Here is a 21,702-nt window from a genome sequence, read left to right on the forward strand (position 1 = left end):
CATTCTCCTGTGCTTGGACAGTCCTTTCTCAATGTTTTCTCTTCTAGTTTTACGAACGTGGCATCTTCTCCAATCTCTCTAAGGATCCTAATTAGAGGGTTTTGTGGTGCTTTCTGTTGTTGTATTTGCTCTTGCCCATTCCCTTAATTCTCTGTTGACTTTGGTCTCCAGTGTCAGAGGCTTTCCTTGAAGTCTGTGTTCCTCATCTGAGGCAGAAAATGAGTGGATCAGAGCCCTGGACAGGGAGGCAGGCCGCGCTGGTGGGTATCAGTTTGGAGTGACCAGGTGGGTAGCGGCTCCCTAAATGTCCGAATACAGGAGGTTGGTCTTTAGAGAAGGATTTTGGTGGGGGAGGATATGGCCTAACCCCCAGGGTTTTCAGGAATAGGTGGCTGACTGTTCTAGAAACCCACTTTTGAATTTATCTCGGGGAGGCCTAGCGTTCCAATCTGCTGCCACCTCGGATAGCTTGGGTAAGGCGCTCTATCTTTCTGAGCCTCTTTTTTTGTCATCTGGGAGAAGGAGAGAATTCTAGTTGCTGAGTTGCTGACCCCGCCCCTCTGGTCTAGGGAGCATCACAGGGTCCCACAACGTGATGTGCACTGTCCATCCGACTGCCGCAAAGTTAAGGGGAGTTACAGCAGGGCACCCCAGGCCTGGTGTGTGGCTCTTACACAAGGCCGAGTCCTTACTTTCTCTGTCTTGTTCTTTGTCTGCAGCACAAATCCCTCCCAGACATCCCCGCCCTCCCCCCAGTACTTCCTCAAGGACAGACCTTACATGGTTCCTCCTCGCGGCAATTTACCTCATTTGCATGCGACTTTTCATAATAATTCCCTGAACTTAAACCCCTGTGTTGCCAGGACAACTGAGAGCCAGCTGGTTTCTCTCACTCATGGGCTGTCAGGGAGACCCTGGCATTTCTTGGTCCAACTCCAGCTGGGCTCTCGGCCCCCTGAGAAGGCATTTGCAGATTCCTCCTGTTTCCCCCCCAGGGTCTTGGCGACCTTTACCCCTGCCCCAGGCTCCCTCTATCCCTCCTGTTGACCTTGGAGACGTGCATCCCTCCCCCCACCAGCGGTGCTGGCCTCTGGGTCCTGGCCATGCCAAATGAGATGATGAATAGCAAGCCCCGAGCAAGCGTAGCCCCCAGGACCGGGTACACCAGTCACCTGTCTTTATGCTCTGGGGGCCCTGTTCCACACCAGAGCCTCAACACACATCTGCTGAATCACGAGCCCTGTGGTCTCCACCTCCCGTGTGGGTCTCAGGCAGGTGCTTCTCAGATTGGCTCTCCATCCCGCTCTCACCAGCCTCCTGTGCGTCTCACGCCATCCCTCTGCTTCCTCTCTTTAAAACATCTTTTAAAGGGGAAACTCCGGTGAATCTCATTGAGCCGTGGCTCAGTCACAGCCCTTGGCTTGTGACATGACATGCACAGTCCCCTGCCATCTATGCCGGAGATGTGAATTTTTCAGCTATTTCACATCTTAACTGGGAAAACCGGTGATGAAGGGCAGGCAAGGACAAAACGCGGTTAACAAGCCCACAAATGAACCTCTATCCCCTTTGAGCCGAGAGTGTCACACTTTTCCCTGTAGTTATTAAGTAGCCCAAATGGCTTAACTTTCCCCGGAGACCCTCGGAGAAAGGGTGAGAATGTTATGAAACTAACGGAGTGTGGACAGAGGAGATCACTCTATGAGGTAGTAATGTGAGGTTAAGTGTATAAACTCAAACGCACCCTCACCCGGCCAGACGCCTTTGACGTGACCTGCCTGGCCACAGAGTGTGGACACGTGGACATCTCCAGAATTTCTGCATCATCCTGACCCCTGACAGAGGAGAAGTGAGGGGAGGGGAGAATGGGGAGACAAGCCCTTACAATAATTTTTCATTTGACAATTTGAGTAGAAAAGGTCGCATTTCAAAAAGCTGAACTCGGGACTTCCCTGGAGGTCCAGTGGTTATAGGACTCGGCACTTTCATTGCTGGGGGCCCAAGTTCGATCCCTGGTTGGGAAAATAAGATCCTGTAAGCCACGTGGCTAAAAAAACCCAAGAGGCTGAACTCATTGACACTTTGGGGAGGGGGTGGGATGGGATTTACACAACAAAAAAAGAAGGAAAAGAGAATGTCTACCTTTAATTCCAGCTCAGCTTCTTACTAGCTTTGTGACCTCAGTCAAGTCATTTGACTTCCCTATAATGTCATGTTCTCGCACCTTGCCCAGAATCTATAGGTTCTCTGTAAAAATTACAGTCAGACCCACATCCATAGTTCAAACAGGGAGAGTATATACTAAAGTGTAACAACAGCTGTGTTTGCACATAAAGACAGCCAGCTCATATTTACGAAGCCCCGACTCGGTGCCAGGCTAGGTACTGTCCACAATGTAAGGTGTGCTCCTACCCCGTTATTATTCCCACTTCCTCGACCAGGAAATGGACTCAGGGAGTTGAAATGACTTATCCAGACCCACAGGGCCATCAAGTCAGTGGCCACTTCCCTCTGGTAGGTTACATGCTTGGACTCATTTTAAATGACAGATGCTCTATCTCCCTAAAGAGAGGTTGTGAATTTTTTCTCACGTGCCTCTAATAGCTATACTAGCAACTCTAAAAAAAAAAAGAAAGAAAGGAATCTTTTAAGGATGCGCAAAGAAGTCCCCATCAGGGCGCGCTGATGAATGATGCTATTACTTCTGCAGTTAACGCCGCCACAAATTCTGTTTTTCTCGTTCTTTTTTCTCTTAGGCTATTACTCCTGCCGTAAAGGATGATTACCAAATTGAAGCGGCCACAACATAATTGCCACAAATCTGTTTTTTGTTTTTCTGGGTTTTTTTTGCGGTACGCGCGGGCCTCTCACCGTTGTGGCCTCTCCCGTTGCGGAGCACAGGCTCCGGACGCGCAGGCTCAGCGGCCATGGCTCACGGGCACAGCCGCTCCGCGGCACGTGGGATCTTCCCGGACCGGGACACGAACCCGCGTCCCCCGCATCGGCAGGCGGACTCTCAACCGCTGCGCCACCAGGGAAGCCCACACAAATCCGTTTTGCTGACGTGAGTTCGTTCACCTTTGCATCTTTCTCGCGTGTCTTCCGAGTGACCGTCAGGCTGGTTCTAGCGAGGAGACAGATCCTTAGCGCCCCCGCCACGCAGCACACCAGTCATTCGGATCAGGCGCTGCCTGGGTTTCTGGAAATATTTTACAGACTCAAACATCCCTGACTGCAGTATCTTCATTGATTTGTTATATCCCATTTCATTTGAGGTTTGGGGGTTTGTTTTGTTTTACCCAGTCCCTGGAAAGGAATTCAAGGGTGAGACCCACCTGGGTAAGCAAAGCCTGGATGCCCCTCCCTCCCCATGAAACCAGGGCCGGTGACGCACCTGCAGATAAGCAAGGGTGGCCTGACTGCTGGGCTGGGCAGCCCGCACAGTGGTAAAACACAGCGCCAACTCGGCTGCACTCTTTCGACCAGCAAGCCTGGGGTTTTGCAAGGAAGAGTACAGAGTTTAAAAATTTTACATTTCAATATCTTCAGTAATTGTTTTCAATGCCATTAGAGGTTTCTGGGGTTTCTTTATTTTATTTTGTTTTTTCCCTATTTATACCTCTACCCAAAGTCAAGAGGCCAGGTCAGCATCTGGAATCCTTTTCTTACTAAACGTGTGAAGGCAGCAAGGCCTGGGCCTCAGATTTCTCATTTATCAAAGAGAAATAAAGAAATCAGGACTTTGCCGTGGGGATGAGAGATCACGTGCGTGATATTGGCAACGCCTGGCTCAAAGCAGCTGCCGTTGCTCCTACCATCGCTCTCACTGGAAGCGCTCAGGGTGTGCTAAAGGCCTGTCTGCTGGGCGCTTGCTGGCCCGGCACTGGGCTGGGGGTTTGTGGGGGACAAAAGAAAAAGGTAACAGAATCCTTGCTCTGAGGAAGCCGAATCCAGTTGTGACGACATGGCTTCATACAAATAAAACAGGGCCAAAGGTGGCTAAGGTATTCTAACCTGAACGGGGTTTTTGCCCCAGCTTCTTGAAAATGAAACCTATTCCTTATTTGGCGCATAAATTCCTCATCCCTAGTAACCTCACGACTTCTTTGCCTGGCGACCACGCCCACCCTTGTCTAAAGAGGGGTGGGCGTCCCACAGAAAAGGCGTTCCTCACACACATGTTCCATCCTGGAGCCGGCAACCTTTGCCAACGATGACTCAGGTAAACATGCCAACAAGCCGCCCGCCGCCCTGCTGTGCTCCAGCCAGTACAGTCACGCCAGGGATCACCTCCGCTCACCTGTGCGGCTCCCAGAAAACTCACTGGCTTGTCTCCACTAGAAACAGGACCAAGAGAAGGAGGGAAACAAGTGGCAGTAGAAAGAGGAAAGTTGTGAAGAGGACAGAGGAGGAGAAGGATGGGGACAAATACCCGTGCCTAGTGCTGGGCTGCAGTCTGGGAGGATGGCCAGCAATCAAGGAGATGGGCCCCTGCCTTCGAGGAGCTTCCAGTCTAAAGGAGGCAACATCTGTCAATGGCAAAATTATGTATATGACAAGACTCCTACGATTACAAACTGTGGCAAGTTCTAGAAAGAAAAAACTGAAAGGAAGGGATAAAAGGTTATAAAGGGGACCTGATTTAAATCGGGGGAGGGGTTAAAATTGACAACTTTTTCTTTTTGTTTCTTTTTCTTTTTTTGGCCACCTGCACGGCATGCGGGATCCTAGTTCCCCGACCAGGGATGGAACCTGGGCCCTAGCAGTGAAAGCACTGAGTCCTAACCACTGGAAAGCCAGGGAATTCCCCAAACAGACAACTTTAAAAGGAACATTTAAATGAAGACCCGCAGGAGTGGGACTTAGCCAGGTGAAGGGGGCCGGGACAAGTATATTAACCGAGGGAACAGCATGCAGGACTCCAAGGTGGGAAAGAGTTTGGAGTGTTTGGGGAACTGAAAAGGCCAATGTAGCCAGAGTATTGTGAACAAGGGAGAGGGTGGCTTGATGCCATTATTTCATACACAGAAGTGTATAACATATTCCACTCTGTTTAATAATCTGCCATGTGAGGCACTATGCTGGAAACTGAGACCCCATCCCACTTTTAAAGCCTTATTCAGTTGTGACTAGCAAGGATTTGAATCCTGCTTACAAGACTGGTGGGAAGTTTGCTTAATTCTTAGAACTTTGGTCTCCTGTCTATTTGGTGGAATTATTAGCACTTGCTTCAGAGGATGGGCCTCTGAGTGGGCTGAGAAAATGTGTGGGGTGTGTCCATTGTGGTTTTGGGCATATGGTAGCCCTCATACAATGGGAGCTACTGTCCCTGTTCTAAATACCTCCGCCCTCGACTTGGGATCCTGTGTCCAAAATAAAAGAGAGATTTAGCTCTGCAACGGCCACTCCTTGTTTTTCTTCTTAGCTTCCTCAGAACCTGAGTGAAGGAAGAGGGTATTATTTATAAAGGTGCTTTTGGACCCCCCCCCCCCACAAAAAAAGAACACACCCAGAGGGTGTGGGAGACTGCCTGCTTCCTCAGTGAGAGGAGGGAACCAGCAGAGAAGCTGGAAGGAAAGTTTTTTTTTTTAAGGACAAGTATAAATGTTTGAAAAACTATGTTATGTGCTTATATTGGCAGCGCCTACACTAATTTTAGACTGACTCGTGGAAGATGGCACGGCCCCCAAGGGTGATATGCAGGTTCGTGAAGCATTTCACATTTTTGGAATCCAGGAGACAATGGATTAACATCTTTACATTGCTGAAAGAAAAAGAACCCCACAACCTGCCAACCTCTTTGAAGAAAGATACTCCTCAGAGGTGCAGGCCAAACAAAAATACCTTCAAACAACAGCTAAGAGAAGTATTTAGCAGCAAATTGGCACTACAAGAACCTCCACAGGAAGTTCTTCAGGCTGAAGGAAAGGGACCCCAGAATGGAGCACCGAACTTCAGGAAGGAATGAGGAACGCTAGAAACGGTAAAGATACAAAAACATTAACTATTTAAAGTAATTATCAATTATTAAATGTTAAAAGACATAATATTAATGGCACTGGGGTGGGGAAGGAATAAATGCAGCCATGGAACATTTACCAAAATAGACCATATGCTGGGCCCTAGAGCAAGTCTTAACAGATTTCAAAGAGCTGAAATCGCACACAGAGTGTGTTCTGTGACCACAGTGCAATTAAACAAGAAATTAATAACAGAAAGATAATTGGAGAATTCCCAAGTGTTTGGAAGTTAAACAACACATTTCTGAATAACTCATGGGTCAGGAAAGAAATCACAATGGAAATTAGAAAATACTTTTAACTTTTAACCGAATGATAATGAAAACAAACACATTGAAACTTGTGGGAAGCAGCTAAAGAAACACCCGAGTGGAAATTTTTAGTTTTAAATGCATCAATTAGAAAATAAGAAGGTTGAAAAAGAATGATCTAAGCTTCTGTCTCATGAAACTAGAAAAAAAATTAGTAAGTTAAATACAAGGAAAGTGGAAGGAAGACAGTAAACAAGATAAGAGTAGGAATCAATTAACTAGAGAACAAAAATGCAATAGAAAAAATTAACAAAGCCAAGTTAGGTGTTTGGAAAGATGTATACAATTTGACAATTCCATCAAGACAGATCAGGAAAAAATAGGAAAAAAAGAACACCCCCTTTTTTTTAATCCCAGTAATAGAAATTAGAAGGGGCTATCACTGCAGATCCCAATGACATGTTAAATGTAATAACAGGATATTATGCCAATAAAAGTGACAACCTGGATGAAAAGGACACATTCTTTAAAAATCACGATTTAGCAAAACTAATACAAGAAAAAATAGAAAATCCAAGGAATCCTATACTGTTAAAAACAGTAAAGTCTATAATTTAAAACCTCTCCCAAAGAAAACTTTAGACTCAGGTGGTTTCACTATTAATTTTCCAAACATTTAAGGAAGAAATAATACTAATCTTACACAAAATCTTATAGTGAACAGAAAAAGGGAACACCTCCCAACTCATTTTATGAGGCCAGCAAAACCCTGATATTAAAGCTTGACAAGGATATTACAATAAAAGAAATGTACAGGCTTATATCTCTCATGAACACAGATGAAAAATCCTAAACAACACATTAGTAAAGCAAATTCAGAGATCTGTTAAAAGGTTAATACTTCATGACAAGTAGAGTTTATTCTGGAAATGTAAGGTTGGTTTAACATTTGAAAATCAATCAATGTCATTTGCCATAGTAACAGAATAAGGAGAGAAAACATACAATCATGCCCATTGATGCAGAAAAATATTTGATAAAATTCAACACTTATTCATGATAAAAACTGTCCATCAGTTAAGAATTTTTTAAAACTTTCTTAATCTAATAAAGGCTGTATATTTAAGACCCTACTGTTAATGTAAATAAAACTCTTAAGCACTTTCCTCTTGTCCACTATCACCACTTCTGTTGAGTATGGTACTGGAAATCCAAGCCAGTGCAATAAAGCAAGATAAAGAAATAAAGATTGGAAAGGACGAAAGTATAACTGTTTTTATTTTCAGATGACATAATTATGTACATAGAAAATCCAAAAGAACGTACAACTTTAGAATTAATAAATGAATTTAGCAAGATCACTGGATAAAATGTCAGTATATGAAATTAAGTTTATTTCTATATACTAGCAACAAACAACTAGAAAATGAAATTTAAAACAATTTATACTAGCATAAAAACATAAAATAATTAAGAATAAATCTTTTGAAAGATGTGTAAGACCTACACTGAAAACTGTGGAACATTTTAAAGAGAGATTAAAGAAGATCTAAATAAATAGAGCAATATTCCATGTTCATGAATTGGAAAGTTCAATATTGTTATAGTGTTAAGTCTTGCAAATAGATTTATAGATTCAATGTAACCTCAATCAAAATTCCAACAGTGGTTTTGTAATGGATCATGACAATCTGATTTAAATGAAATTTCAAAGAACGTAGAAAGCCAGGAAAATTTTGAAGAGGAAAAATAAAGTTGGGAGACTTACTCTAGTAAATATTGAGACCCGTTATAAAGCAAACATAAGTAAGCAATGGCAATTAAACAGTGTGATATTGCTATTAGAATAGACATACCAATGGAATAGAAATAGACCCACACATATATGGCCATTTAATTTACAATAAAGCACTTAGCAAGACAATGGAGGAAAAGATGCTCTCGTCAATCAATGATGCTGAACTGGATATTCATTTGGAAAAAAGCGAATCTTGACCCCTACCTCATAGCATGCACAAATATCAATTCAAGATGAACTATATTCCTAATGAGAAAGGTAAAACAATAAAGCTTCCAGAAGAATATCTTCACGATTTTCAGATAAGCAAAGATTTCTTAAACAGGACATAAAAGCCATTAACTGTAAAAGAACAGGTTGATAAATTGGACTTTACCAATATTAAGAACTTCTGTTTACCAAAGGAAACTAATAAGTGAGTAAAAATATAAGCTCCAGACTGGGAGAAGATGTTTACATTACCTATATCCAATAAAGGACTCATATCCAGAATATATAAGGAAACGTTACAAATCAATTAAAAAAGACAAGTAACTGCATTAAAAATGAACAAAAGACTTGAAGAGGCAGCTCACAAAAGAGAATATCCAAATTACCAGAAAGTATTAAAAAAAAAAAATTCAAGTTAAAACCACAATGAGATGCAACTCACTGAAGTTAAGAAACTACTCAAAATGATATAGCCAACTAGAATGACTGAAACGAAAATGACCACAATAGCAGTGTTTGTAAGGATGTAGAATAAATGAACTCTTGTACAGAACTGAGAACTGGTACAACCATTTTGGCCCACACCATGAACCAACAATCCCCCTCCTAAATTTATTCCCAACAGAAATGAGTGCATGTGTCCACTCAAAGACATGGACAGGGAAGCACATAGCTGCTAGATGATCAAGAAATTGTAGTTTATTCATACAATGGAATACTACACAGCGACAAAAAAGATGAATCCATGATATACCGGTAATATGGATGAATCTCACAGAAATAATATTGAATAAAAGAAGCCAGACACAGGACAGGAATAAAAATGCAGACGCAGAGAATGGACTTGAGGACAGGGGGTGGGGGAAGGGTAAGCTGGGACGAAGTGAGAGAGTGGCATGGACATATATACGCTACTGAATGTAAAACAGATAGCTAGCGGGAAGCAGTCGCATAGCACAGGGAGATCAGCTCGGTGCTTTGTGACCATCTAGAGGGGTGGGATAGGGAGGGTGGGAGGGAGACGCAAGAGGGAGGAGATATGTGGATGTATGTATACATATAGCTGATTCACTTTGTTGTAAAGCAGAAACTAACACACCATTGTAAAGCAATTATACTCCGATAAAGATGTTTAAAAAATACTTTGTAATAACCTATATGGGAAATAGAATATCCAAAAAGAATAGATATATGTGCATGTATAACTAAGTCACTTTGCTGTACACCTGAAACTAACACAACATTGTAAATCAACTATACTCCAATATAAAATTTTTCTGAATTTTTTATGGCAAAATAAAATAAAATAAATGTTATTCTATAGTAAAAAAAATTAAAAAGCACATGTCCTATATTCATTTTTTAAAATAAACAAAAACTTTTCTGCTTTCCATTTTCATAGTGCTAATGTTTTTTATTGTAGTATAGTTGCTTTACAGTGTTGAGTTAGTTTCTGCTGTACGATGCAGTGGATCAGCTATATGTATACATATATCCTCTCCCTCTTGGACTTCCCTTCCCCCCATCCCACCCATCTAGGTCATCGCGGAGCACCGAGCTGAGCTCCCTGTGCTATACAGCAGGTGCCCACTAGCTATCTATTTTGCACATGGTAGTGTATTTATGTCTAATTTTAAAATCCTTTGTCCTGCTTGACCCTCACCAATAAGACTCCAGAGCTTGGATTCCACAATTCTATTCCCTCTGTTACAACAGGTAGTAAAAATAAACCCAGAAGAATTAAAAAGTAGAAAGTGATCTGTATTACGCTACTGCTACTGTTGCAAAAAGGCAGGCGATGTTTATCATAATTATACTTATTCTGAGGAAATGACAGATGGTGAGTTTCATGAAAATATCAGTCTTATTCTCCATTTTAATGTGAACATATGTAATCTGCTGTTTTCTATTTTTTATAATTGTTGTTATAGTGTTCTCTAGGACTTGGATTTTCATCTTATTAATGATCCCTTTCAATGACCAAAAGTCTAATGTGTTAATTATTTCTTTTCTATTGTTGTTCATCTTTTTTGTATTCCATCAAAGGAACTTATGCCCACCCCAAGTTTACCAAGATTTTCTCCTAGGTATTTTGGAGTTTCAGCCATTACGTGTAGACATTTTATCAAGATTTAGTTAATTTCTGTGCATAGCCTCTGTTAAGGATCAAGGTATTTCTCTCCATTAAAAACTATAGTTGGACTTCCCTGGTGGCGCAGCGGTTGAGAGTCCGCCTGCCGATGCAGGGGATGCAGGTTCGTGCCCCGGTCCGGGAAGATCCCACATGCCTCGGAGCGGCTGTGCCCGTGAGCCATGGCCGCTGAGCCTGCGCGTCCGGAGCCTGCGCTCCGCAACGGGAGGGGCCAAAACAGTGAGAGGCCCGCGTACGGAAAAAAAAAAAAACAAAAACAAAACCTATAGCTGTTTCAGAGCCATTTGTTGAAAAGACTTTTATTCCCCACTGCATTACATCAGTAACTTTGTCAAAGTCAATCTATCATATATGCATGATTTGATTTTGAACTCTTATTATTTCATTGATTTTTATATGTTCTTGAAGTAAGCCTTGAAATCAGATAGTGAAATCTTACATCTTTTTCTTCTTTATCAATGTTGTTTCAGCTATTATAGGTTCCTTACATTTTCATAAATATTTTTTGAGTCAGTTATCTATTTCTACATGTCCCTGGTGGAATTTGATTGAGAATATGTTGAATCAACAGATCAAGTGTAAAAAATTGGTATCTTAGTCATATTGAGTTTTCTGTTCTTTGAAAATTACGTATCTCTATTTATTTGGATCCTCTGTAATTTCAACCTGAATGTTGTCGTTTTAGTATTCAGCTCTTAAACATATCTTGTTCAATTTATTCTTAAATTTAAACATTATTATTTTTAGAACTTCATATTCCAAGCATCTATGGCTTATTTATAGATTTAATTAATTTTGGTAAATTGGCCTTGTATCCTGTGATGATGCCAATTTAAAATATTAGTTGATGGAGTTTTCTTGAAGTCTGTCTGGATTTTTCCTTTACCCATAATTATATGACCTGTGAATTAAAACATATTCTTCTTTCCAATCTATATACACTTTATTTGTGTTTTTGTCTTATTGCAATGGCAAGGAATTCCACAAAATGTTGAATAGAAGTGAAGGGAGTGGAAATGCATAGCTTAATCACTATCTTAGAGGGAACGTCTAAGTAACTTTTTTAAGCATGATAGAAAGAATAGGCATATTCAATAATTTTATTTATTGGGATGAGGAAGATTTTTTTTTCTAATTGTAATATGCTTTTGGCATCATATCTAAGAACTTTTTGCATAATTCAAGTTTAAGAAGATTTTCTTCTACGTTTTCTTCCAAAAGTTCCATAGTTATACCTTTTCCACTTAGGTCTATAATAAATCTTAAATGAATTTTTATGTATGTATGTTTTTGTATGTATGTATATAATCATTAAATGTATTTGTTTAAAATATTAAAAAAAAAACAAAGCCAGACACAGAAGAGTATGTAAAACATAGTTCCATTTATATGAAGCTCAAGGGTAAGCAAAATTATGACAGGGGGTCACAATAGTGGTTACCTCTGGTGGGCTGAGCACTGACAGGGAAGGGTCATGCGGGAGTTTTCTGGGTACTGGAAATATTCTATATCTGGGTGGTGATTACGTGGGTGTATACAAATATAAATGTTCTTTAAGCTGTAAACTTAAGATCTATGCACTTCATTGTATATATGGTAAACCTCACTTTAAAAAAAACAACAAACTGAGGTCCAACAAACTGTAGACCCACCTTTTAAAGAAATTATTGTGGTTGAAGAAAGGTCTTCTATGAGCCCAATCAAGTATTTTATTAGCGATATTTTGCTTATATTCTTGTAGGGAAACAGCTATGTTCTGGCCCCTGTGTGTACCCAACAGAGGTCTCACGGGCAAGGCTTGAAACACAGCTGGTCTGAGTCTCAGTCTTATGGTCCGCCTGGGCCATGGGATCGTGGGAGGCTTGTGAGGAGCTGCTACAAGACCACTTCTCATTCTCTTCCGTGACCGCCAAGGAGGCTGTCGTGAGACAGCTTGTGAAACAATTGGATATTCAGTTTCCCACCACCTCCTGGGTTCTGACGAGCTCTGAGACTTTCTGTCTGTCCCCCTCAGGATATAGCTGCAAACTATCCAAGTCAAGTCCTTACCATTAGCAGTTCTGACTCTGCAGGACACCAGCCAGAGCAGTTCTGAGAAGGGGGCGGTGATCACCGTGCCTTAGAGGCTGCCCTCTCCACGGACAGCAGGAAGTGCGGGGACAGCCTGAGCACACAGGATGCGGGTGGTGTCTGGGGTCTTGTTACCAAAACCAACAGGACCGTATTTCTCACCGTGTGTGTGATGGGGCGGAGGGTGGGGGAAGGGGACCGGGTGTCAGGGACCGCTCTAGGAGCTTTCACAGGTAGCATCATGGTCCCCATATCAGCCTCAGAGAGGTTTAGCAACTTGCCCACATCACACTGCTTGTCAGTGGCAGAGCCGGGACTCACAGCCAGGCCGTCCAGCTCCACAGTCTGAGCTCTTCTCCACTGCAGTTTGGCTGTTGTTAGAGTCGGTTGCCAAGGAAACCGTGTCCCTGCCTCGCCTCCTCCTGGCCTAGGTCACCTTTGGCTCAGAAGGCAGCAAGACCTGGGACTTCCCTGGCCGTCCAGTGGTTAAGACTCTGAGCTCCCACAGCAGGGGTCGCAGGTTCGTTCCCTGGTCGGGGAACTAAGATCCCACATGCCACGCAGTGTGGCCAAAAATAAAAAATAAAATAAGTAAATAAAATGAAAAAAAAAAAAAAAGATGGCAGCAAGACCCAAGTCAGGCACAAGCACCGCCAGGCCTCCAACGGCACCAGCCAACAAGGTGGCCTGGCCTCGAGGGCTCCCGAAGACGACAGCCTTTCCCTGGGCCCCCATCTGTCACCAGCCACCGTTGAAGCACCAGGCATACGGTCACCCCCGCCTGGCTTCCTCTTTTCCCAGAGAGAGACAGCTTCTTTCTCTTTGCTCAGTGCTCCCGTGTTATAATGGTATACCTCCCTCCCCCGACTGGTTGACAAGCAAAATTGTGGATGATGATATAATAGGACTAATAACCGGGAAGCAGTGTGAATCCCCGGAGGCCAGAGATAAAATAAAACGGTGATGACAGTCGCGGCTGCTGCTGAAAGGCCACATTTACCGTGTTCCTTCCTGACGAGGCCTGTGGGCTGGCCAGCGGGGGACGGCGATTGGGGGGAGGGGGAGGCAGCGTCGCTCTGTTGCTCTAGGCATGGCCTGTGTCCCGCTGCCTAACAGACCGCCACCTGCTCTGGGGACAGGGGGTTGCATCAAATTACAGCCGGACTGTATTAGCTGCGCTGGTGGCAAGTCAGCATTTGTACCACGGATACCTCCTTGGAGAGGCCTAGAACAAGTCAGCTTTGGTAGGAGGACAGATATACATCTATGTGGAAGCTACTGTATTATCCTTCTCCTAAGAAAAAACTAGCAGAAATTGGTCTAGGACATTTTCTATAGGACAAAATTTTATAGTGTTCATTTTCAGGTGGTTTCTTATTTTTAAGCTGTTTTTTTTTTTTTTTTTGGTGGTAAAATACACATAATATAAAATTTACCATTTTAATCCTTCTTAAGTGTACCATTCAGTGGCATTAAGTACATTCACATTGTTGTACAATCTTCACCACTGTCCATCTCCAGAACTTGTTCACCTTGCGAAACTGAAACTCTGTCCTCATCAAACACCAACTCTGCATCTCCCCTCCCCCGGCCCCTGGCACCCACCATCCTACCTTCTGTCTCTATGAATTTGACTCTTCCATGTCCTTCAGAAAAGTGGAATCACACAGTATTTGTCTTTTTGCGACTGACTTATTTCACTCAACATAATGTCCTCAAAGTTCATTTGTGGAGTAGCACGAGTCAGAATTTCCTTCCTTTTTTAAGGCTGAATAATATTCCATTGTACGCATAGACCACATTTTGTTTAGCCATTTATCTACTGATGGACGCTTGGGTTGTTTCCACATTTTGGTTATTGTGTCAGGTGAGTTCTGTTATAACACTCTCTTCATTTTTTTTTTTTTTTTTTTTTTTTTTTGAAGCACAGCCTCCGGACGCGCAGGCTCAATGGCCATGGCTCACGGGCCCAGCCGCTCCGCAGCATGTGGGATCTTCCTGGACCAGGGCACGAACCCATGTCCCCTGCATCGGCAGGCGTACTCTCAACCACTGTGCCACCAGGGAAGCCCCCACTCTCTTCATTTTTTATAAAATTATTTATAATTTATGCCTCATTAAAAAAAAAGAATATGAGATGACTTCCTGTAAAAACCATGCTTTATCACAGAATGGAGTAAGAAAATGGAGATCAGAAACAAAGTGGAAGGTAAAATTAAATTTTAAATGTCAGATAGGGTATTATTCAATTGGATATCACATTTAGATTTGAGCTTCCCAGTAGCCAAAGTAAAAAGGGATATGTTGGTTCTTAGGATTCTAAAAGCATATGGTACTTTTATTAGCAAAGTTAGTTAAGTTAAATTATGACTAATTCATTGCCTCTTTCTTTGAGACTTTATTTCTCTAAATATTTTTGAAAATGAAATGAGTTTGTCTTAAACATCTTGCTGCATAGAGAGAAAACTAATAAAATAAAAGTGCTGAGATATGGGGATATATGTATAGGTATAGCTGATTCACTTTGTTATAAAGCAGAAACTAACACACCACTGTAAAGCAATTATACTCCAATAAAGATGTTAAAAAAAAAAGTGCTGCAAACAAAACTTAGTCCAGCACGTTTGCAAGAGACAATTAAAGACACCGACTTCTTCCAGACCTAAAAGACCATGCCCCTGCCCACCATTCTCCACATTCTCTGCGGGCCACTGTGTCTTGTTCACTATATCTTTGGGCCTTGCTTCATACCTGTGATACGGATGTGCAGTAAAAATTTGCTTAAAAAAAAAAAAGGATGAAGAGTGAAGTGATGTTTACCAAGAGCCCATGAAAGCAAGTCCCCAGGAACAGGTATTTTCTGAGCTTCTCCTCCAGGCCAGGCTCTGCGCCCTGTGTTTTACATCCACAATCTTGCTTTCTTCTACCAAAAGCCCTGCCAGGTAGTAATTAGTAGGCCCATTTTTCAGATGAGAAAACTGATACAGTTGAAGACAACCCTTAGAAGGATCTTGAAATGAGTTGGAGAAAAGCACTGGACATTGGGTTTAGTCCTACAGAGAGAAGTGAGGAAAGGACTCCTTTTCCAGTGATTTAATGCCAGACCTGCCCCCTTTGGATTCCCTGGAGCAGCCTCACCAGCTAAGCTGATTCAGGGTATATGTGCCACGGAGGAGCTTGTCCTGGACCCTGTGTCCGTGCCTGCTGGCTTGGTTATGACTGTGCTGTTGTTTTAATTTCAGGCGTATTTGGATACAAGGATTTGCACATAATAAACAATCGACATTCATCAAATTGAAAGGAGTGTTATTTACAGGGAGGACAGATTGGCTCCAAAGTTTATCAAGATGGAAGGCAGCCTCTCCTTTCTACGGGAAGAGCGTCGGAGGGCCCCAGGGGAAGAAGCAGCTTGATCGAGTGCTAGTCTGGGTGAGTCCCTCAATTTCTGAGGCTCAGTTTTGTCCTCCGCAAAATGGTAATCATGATAAAGACCTCCCGGTGTTGTGTGGAGGTGACATATGCCGAGCTAGTGATATTTCTCTACAGAAAGTCATCCTGGTCCGGCTGGGGATGTCTTTGACTTTGCTTTTCCAACCTCTATTAGAAACAGACTGAACACTAGACGGCTTCCATCTCTGAGCTCCGCCTGCCTGTCTCCCGTCACACCCAACCCGCCTCTCTCTAGACACTCTGGTAGCACTGAGGACCCAGGGTGCTCACCCACCAAGCCGGCCTTACCTCCAGCTGCATCCGTCTCCTGTCGTATAATAAACAGAAAGGTTGGCAGAAAAGCCACAGACCGACCAAATAAGCTTTCTCATGTTACCCTAGGTTAGTATGTTCTGCCAAATTTTTGTGGCACAGAAAGAAAAAAAATATAGCCCTTTTTTCCCCCATGGAGCCTAAGAAGTCTGGAATGTGGAAAATGCTCCTAAATCCCGATTGGATTAATTTTGCTGGAATGGATTTCAAAAACACGAATATTACCAGCAGTAAGTCACCAGCAGCACAGGACAGAGGGCGTTCTCCTGTGACCTCAGTGCCACTAGCAGGCAGTCCAGGGATGACAAAAGCTTTCTCTGCTGCGACCCGGGTTTGGGGGGCAGATGTGCTCACGTTTCCAGGGCAATGCTGCTGGAAGGGTTCTGTTAGTTCCTAACAGTAAAGGCTCGGGAGAAGTGATTTTAACCGGGAAATGTGCTCATCTAGGGAGAAAATGTGGAAATAGCTCTTTTGTGCAAACCCACCCTCTTCATGCTGGGGCAGGCAGGCTCTGCGGTCTAGAGCAAGCAGTAAGCATCTGTTGTGTGCCCAGCAGCATCCGAGTCAGAGAGGAAAGGATGCCGGGGAGAGTGCTTTCTTGGCAATCTGAAGATGATTCCTGGGATCTACCTGATGTTGACCGCAAGAAATGCAGAATAAAAATCGATTCTGCTTTCTGTTTCTACGAATTTGCCTGTTCCAGGTATCTCGTACGGAATCATACAGTATTTGGTCTTTTTTGTCTGCCTTATTTCACTTAGCCTAACGTTTAGGTTTCATCCATGTGGTAGCGTGGATTAGCAGGAATAATGTTCCATTGTACGGATACACTGCATTTTGTTTGTCTCTTCGTTCATCAATGGACATTTGGGTTGTTTCTACCTTTTGGCTATTGTGAACTGTGCTGTGAACATTTGGCGTACAAATACTGGAGTCTCTGCTTTTAACTTTTTCTGGCTGCATTTTGTTTTTATACTAGAGCTTAGCACAATGCTTAGTTCAATAATTACTAAGTAAATGAAGGAATGATTGATTGAAAAAAAAAAAGAAATGCGGAATAGGCTTTCGCCTCTTAGGAATGATCCCGTATCGCTGGCCACTCCACAGACCGACTGGAAAAATTTACCCTAAAATGCGCAGAAAGTAGGGCAAGGTGCTGCAAGTGAGGGTCTCATGCAGTAATACGATGTCAAGGTCAAAGCTGTCGCTTGATGTTGCCAAGCATGGCAACTGGTTGGCTCCAGTAACTCCTTAGGTTTCCCACTGAGGATGTTGGAACTTGGCCACTTCCCCAAGAGGTCTGCAAGCAGGGGTGCTAGATGGCCACCTCTGCTCTGTGACATTTCAACAGCTTTTGGGTCCTGCCCTCCAGGTGACCCCCCTGCCCCTTTCTCAGTTCCACAAGGGGCACCCACCTCTCTCCCTACCTCCCACCCCTGACTGCCCCTCTCCTTAATAGTCTTGCCCAAAGCTAGGGTTCCAGGTCCATGGAGGGGCCTGTGTGGAGGGGGAGGTGCTGGAAGGGGTCTTCAGGCTTCCCTACATCTTGGGCTTCTGCACTGCACGCTATGGTTACCCCAGACTCATGGGCAAATGGTCACAGCTGACCATATACAGAGACCATGTGCTTTGTCCCCAGATATTCTGCAGAGGGAGAGAGAAAGTAAGAGGGAGGGAGAATGGAGGTCTGCAGGGCAATGACGTGATGTAGTTATTCCACCGGCCCCTTGACAACGACTCCAGGCCGACCCCCTTTACCCCTGCACCACCCCTGCCTCTCCAGCCCTGGCAGCTGTGTCTGCCCAGGCCATGGAACAGCAGAGTGGGGAGAGGCCTTTGGAAACGTGTGAGTGGCAGGTGAGGCAGCAGAAGCCAAGAATGGTGGGGATAGGGGCTAATTTAAAGAATCGAGTCTGTCTGGGGACCACTTCCCTGACCCCAGCACCCAAAGCACTTGGTCCAGCGGTGCCAGGGCACACTCGCCAGGTGACAGCCCTCTGAGTGATGGTCGGGCTCCCCGAAGGCTGAGAGCCTGCAGGGTGGGGCTGCAGTGGCTCCCCAGCATCGTGACTTGGCTGGGACTCAGGGAGCCAGTCTGGGCGTGGAGGCATCAGACCCCCGGGTGAATGCATGGCTATGTGGATCGTGGCGTGGGCGTGGTGTAGGGGGAAGAAAGTGGAGGTTGGCTTTCCAGAGCCTCTCAGAAAACTCCCAGGGGCAATGGACAAAGCCCCTAGGGAAACCCCTGACTCTTCCCAACCTCAAGGAGGGAAGGCTGCTTCACCTCAGCCACCCTGGCCGGGCCTCGGTTCCAGAAACGGCCTCTAACCTGACCCAACCGAGCCAACACGCAGCGGCTGTTCCGGGGGCCAAGCCGCTCCTTGGATCAGATGGAGCACAGCAGCCCCACGCACGGGCAGGTGCTCCCCCACCCAGGACCTGGCGCGGAGGCGAGCCTGGCCACTTTCCACGGGAGTGGGCGTCGGGCTCCCAGCTCCTAATAACCACCTTCTCTGGGTGAGTTACCTGCCTGCAATTAATTATGCAATTATCTAGGCTGGGCTGAGAAGAGCAACCATCAAGTTGTCAAGCTAGGCCGTGGGGTAAGAGCGTTTCCCTCCGCAGAGCGGAAAACATTCCTTTCTGATTTCTGAGTCCCACAAGGCCAGCTGCACTTAAGGCAATGCCCAGCACTTTGGGGTTAGCCCAGCTTACACATGTATTTATCATTTTTAAAACCTAAGCTGTAGCTACGGAGGTTATCGGTCATGCAAGCACTGCTATGCTACCACCCCCCCAGAGCTGGCAGTATTAACACGATATGGCCGCGTGGAATTTGAAGGGGACGTGGTGGTCCTTGGGTCAGGTTGGAGTTCGGAGATCAGGAAGCGGGGCAGGTGGAGGAAGCTGACATGGTTCCTGGTCTTTTCCAACCCTGCCTGCTGAACAGACTTGACCTGGAGAGGACAACGGTTAAGGGCACAAGGATCCTGGGGAGGGGAGACCAGTGCCTCAGGCCTGGCTCGGGGCAGATTTGAGGTTGAGTCTTGGGCCTTTTCAATGGACTCTTTTCTGGAAAGGCTAAAGTTCTATTTGGGGAGAGAAGAGGAGGGTGAGGAGGGGTGGCTTTAGATTAGATCTCAGAAAGAACTTCTCACGCCATGACACCCTATTATACCTGAATTCTGGAGAAATGGAGAAGCCCCCTAGAACACTTTGCCCTTCTTCAGCTCCCTTCACTGCCACCTGCTCACACAGGCTCCACACTGATATTACCGGTCATCAAATGGCTTGATGGTCCTGTGTCAGTGAGCATTACGTCCGTTCCTGTCCGTTTGCCACACTCGTCAGCTTGGGCCACTGTCACAAAACCAAAGACTCGGGGGCTTAAATAACAGACATCTATTTCTCACAGTTCTGGAGTCTGGGCAGCCCAAGATCAAGGTGCAGGAAAATTCAGGTCGTGGGGGGGGGGGCCCTCTTCCTGGCTTGTGAACAGCTACCTTCTCGCTGTGTCCTCACGTGTTGGAGAGAGACAAAGCTCTGGGGTCTCCTCCTATTCCTTCAAGGACACTGACCCTATTGGATCAGGGCCCCACCCTTATGACCTCCTTTAACCTTAATTACTTCCGTAAAGGACCCGTCTCCAAATACAGTCACATTGGAGGTTAAGGCTTCAACATATGAATCTGGAGGGGGGGGATACAATTCAGTCCAGAACACAGTGTTTTTATATTTTCCACCTAATAAACATTTCCTGAAAGCCTATTCTGTGACCTGCCCTCCAGGTGCTCCACATCTGGCAGGGGACAGACACATAAATGGACACCCCTTCCCATTTAAAGTACAGTTCAGGGAACCTCCCTGGAGGTCCAGTGGTTAGGACTCTGCACTTCCACTGCAGGGGGGCACGAGTTTCATCCCTGGTCAGGGAACTAAGATCCCGCAAGCTGCGTGGTGCAGCCAAAAAATTAAAAATAAAAAAATAAAGTACAGTTCAGCAAGCAAGTACCATAGAAAGATTCTGAAAGTACAGCAGAGAAGGGAAGAACTGATCATAGCTGGGAAGTTAAAGGAGATGTCTCAGAGCAATTGGCATTTCTTTTTTAGAGTTAAAAAAATCATGGTAAAATATTCATAGCATAATATTTATCGTTTTAACCGTTGGTAAGTGTACCATTCAGTGACACTAAACATACTCACAGAGTGTTGTATCTACACTATCTTTACCCCAAATTTTTCATCCTCTCCAGCAAAAACCCTGTGCCCATTAAACACTGACTCGCCTCCCCCAGCCCCTGGAAACCTCTATTTTACTTTCTGTCTCTGTGAATTTGCCTATTCTAGGTACATCTTATAAGTAGAATCATATCATATGTGTCCCATGTCTGGCTTATTTCATTAAGCATACTGATTATGAGGTCCATCCATGTTGTAGCATATATCAAAATTTCATTCTTTGTCACGGATAAACAATATTCCACTGTATGGACAGAACACATTTTGTTTACCCGTTCAGCTGTTAATGGACACGGTTGTCTCCACCTTTTGGCGACTGTGAGCAATGCTGCTCTGAACATGTGTGTACAAGTATCTGTTTGTGTCCCTGCTTTCGATTCTTCTGGATACGTACCTAGGGCAGCTGGCATCTTACGCTGGGTCGTGTAGGGTCAGGAGAAATTCACCAGGCAGAGAAGGCGGAAGCGGTATCATTCCGGGTGGATGGATCCCTGTGTGCAAAGGCTCAGAGGCCTGCGTGCCCGAGGCTAATGAGTTCTGCGTGTCTGAGCCCTGTGTAGAGTGGATGGTGGAAGTGATGGGCAGTAAGGTTCTGGCCCAAACGTGGAGGGTCCTGTAGCCACACCATCGGGTTGGTGTGGAGGCCCTGAAGGATCTGAAACCAGGAGGAGCTCCATCCAATCTGTGTTTTGGAAAGATGACTTGGCAGCTGTGGGGAGGCTTGAATAGAGAGGAGAGTAGACTCAGGTGAAATCATTCACCAGTGGGACAGGGGGAAAGGAGGTAATCCTTTCCTGCCACAGTGCTACGGTGTTGCCCTGAACATTAAAGTAGGTTCCCTTCATTCAAAGCAGACATGGCTTTCTGGTAGAATATTACAGCACAAGACCTTCTGGAACCTAATGCAGCTGACACTGAGCAGTGACAGTAATTACTTTGCAAGAATAATGGGATATATGCTGTCCATCAGGTGCCCAACCCGGAGTGTGATGTGACATATGAAAAATTAGGCTCGTGTGTAATATACACGACTGTCTGTCCCGAATCTCTCACAGATGATTAAGAAAAGGAAATGCAGAATTCAAAAGATGTCTGGCTTCTGGAGGACATTCGTGTGGCTTGAGAGTGGCAACCGTTATCATCGTCACCATTGTTACCTTTAACAACGAATAATGATAAGATCTCATGCAAGTACGCAGC

The sequence above is a fragment of the Neophocaena asiaeorientalis genome, unplaced genomic scaffold, assembly GCF_003031525.2.
Source record: "Neophocaena asiaeorientalis asiaeorientalis breed wild unplaced genomic scaffold, Neophocaena_asiaeorientalis_V1.1 scaffold242, whole genome shotgun sequence".
Classification (NCBI taxonomy): Eukaryota; Metazoa; Chordata; class Mammalia; order Artiodactyla; family Phocoenidae; genus Neophocaena; species Neophocaena asiaeorientalis.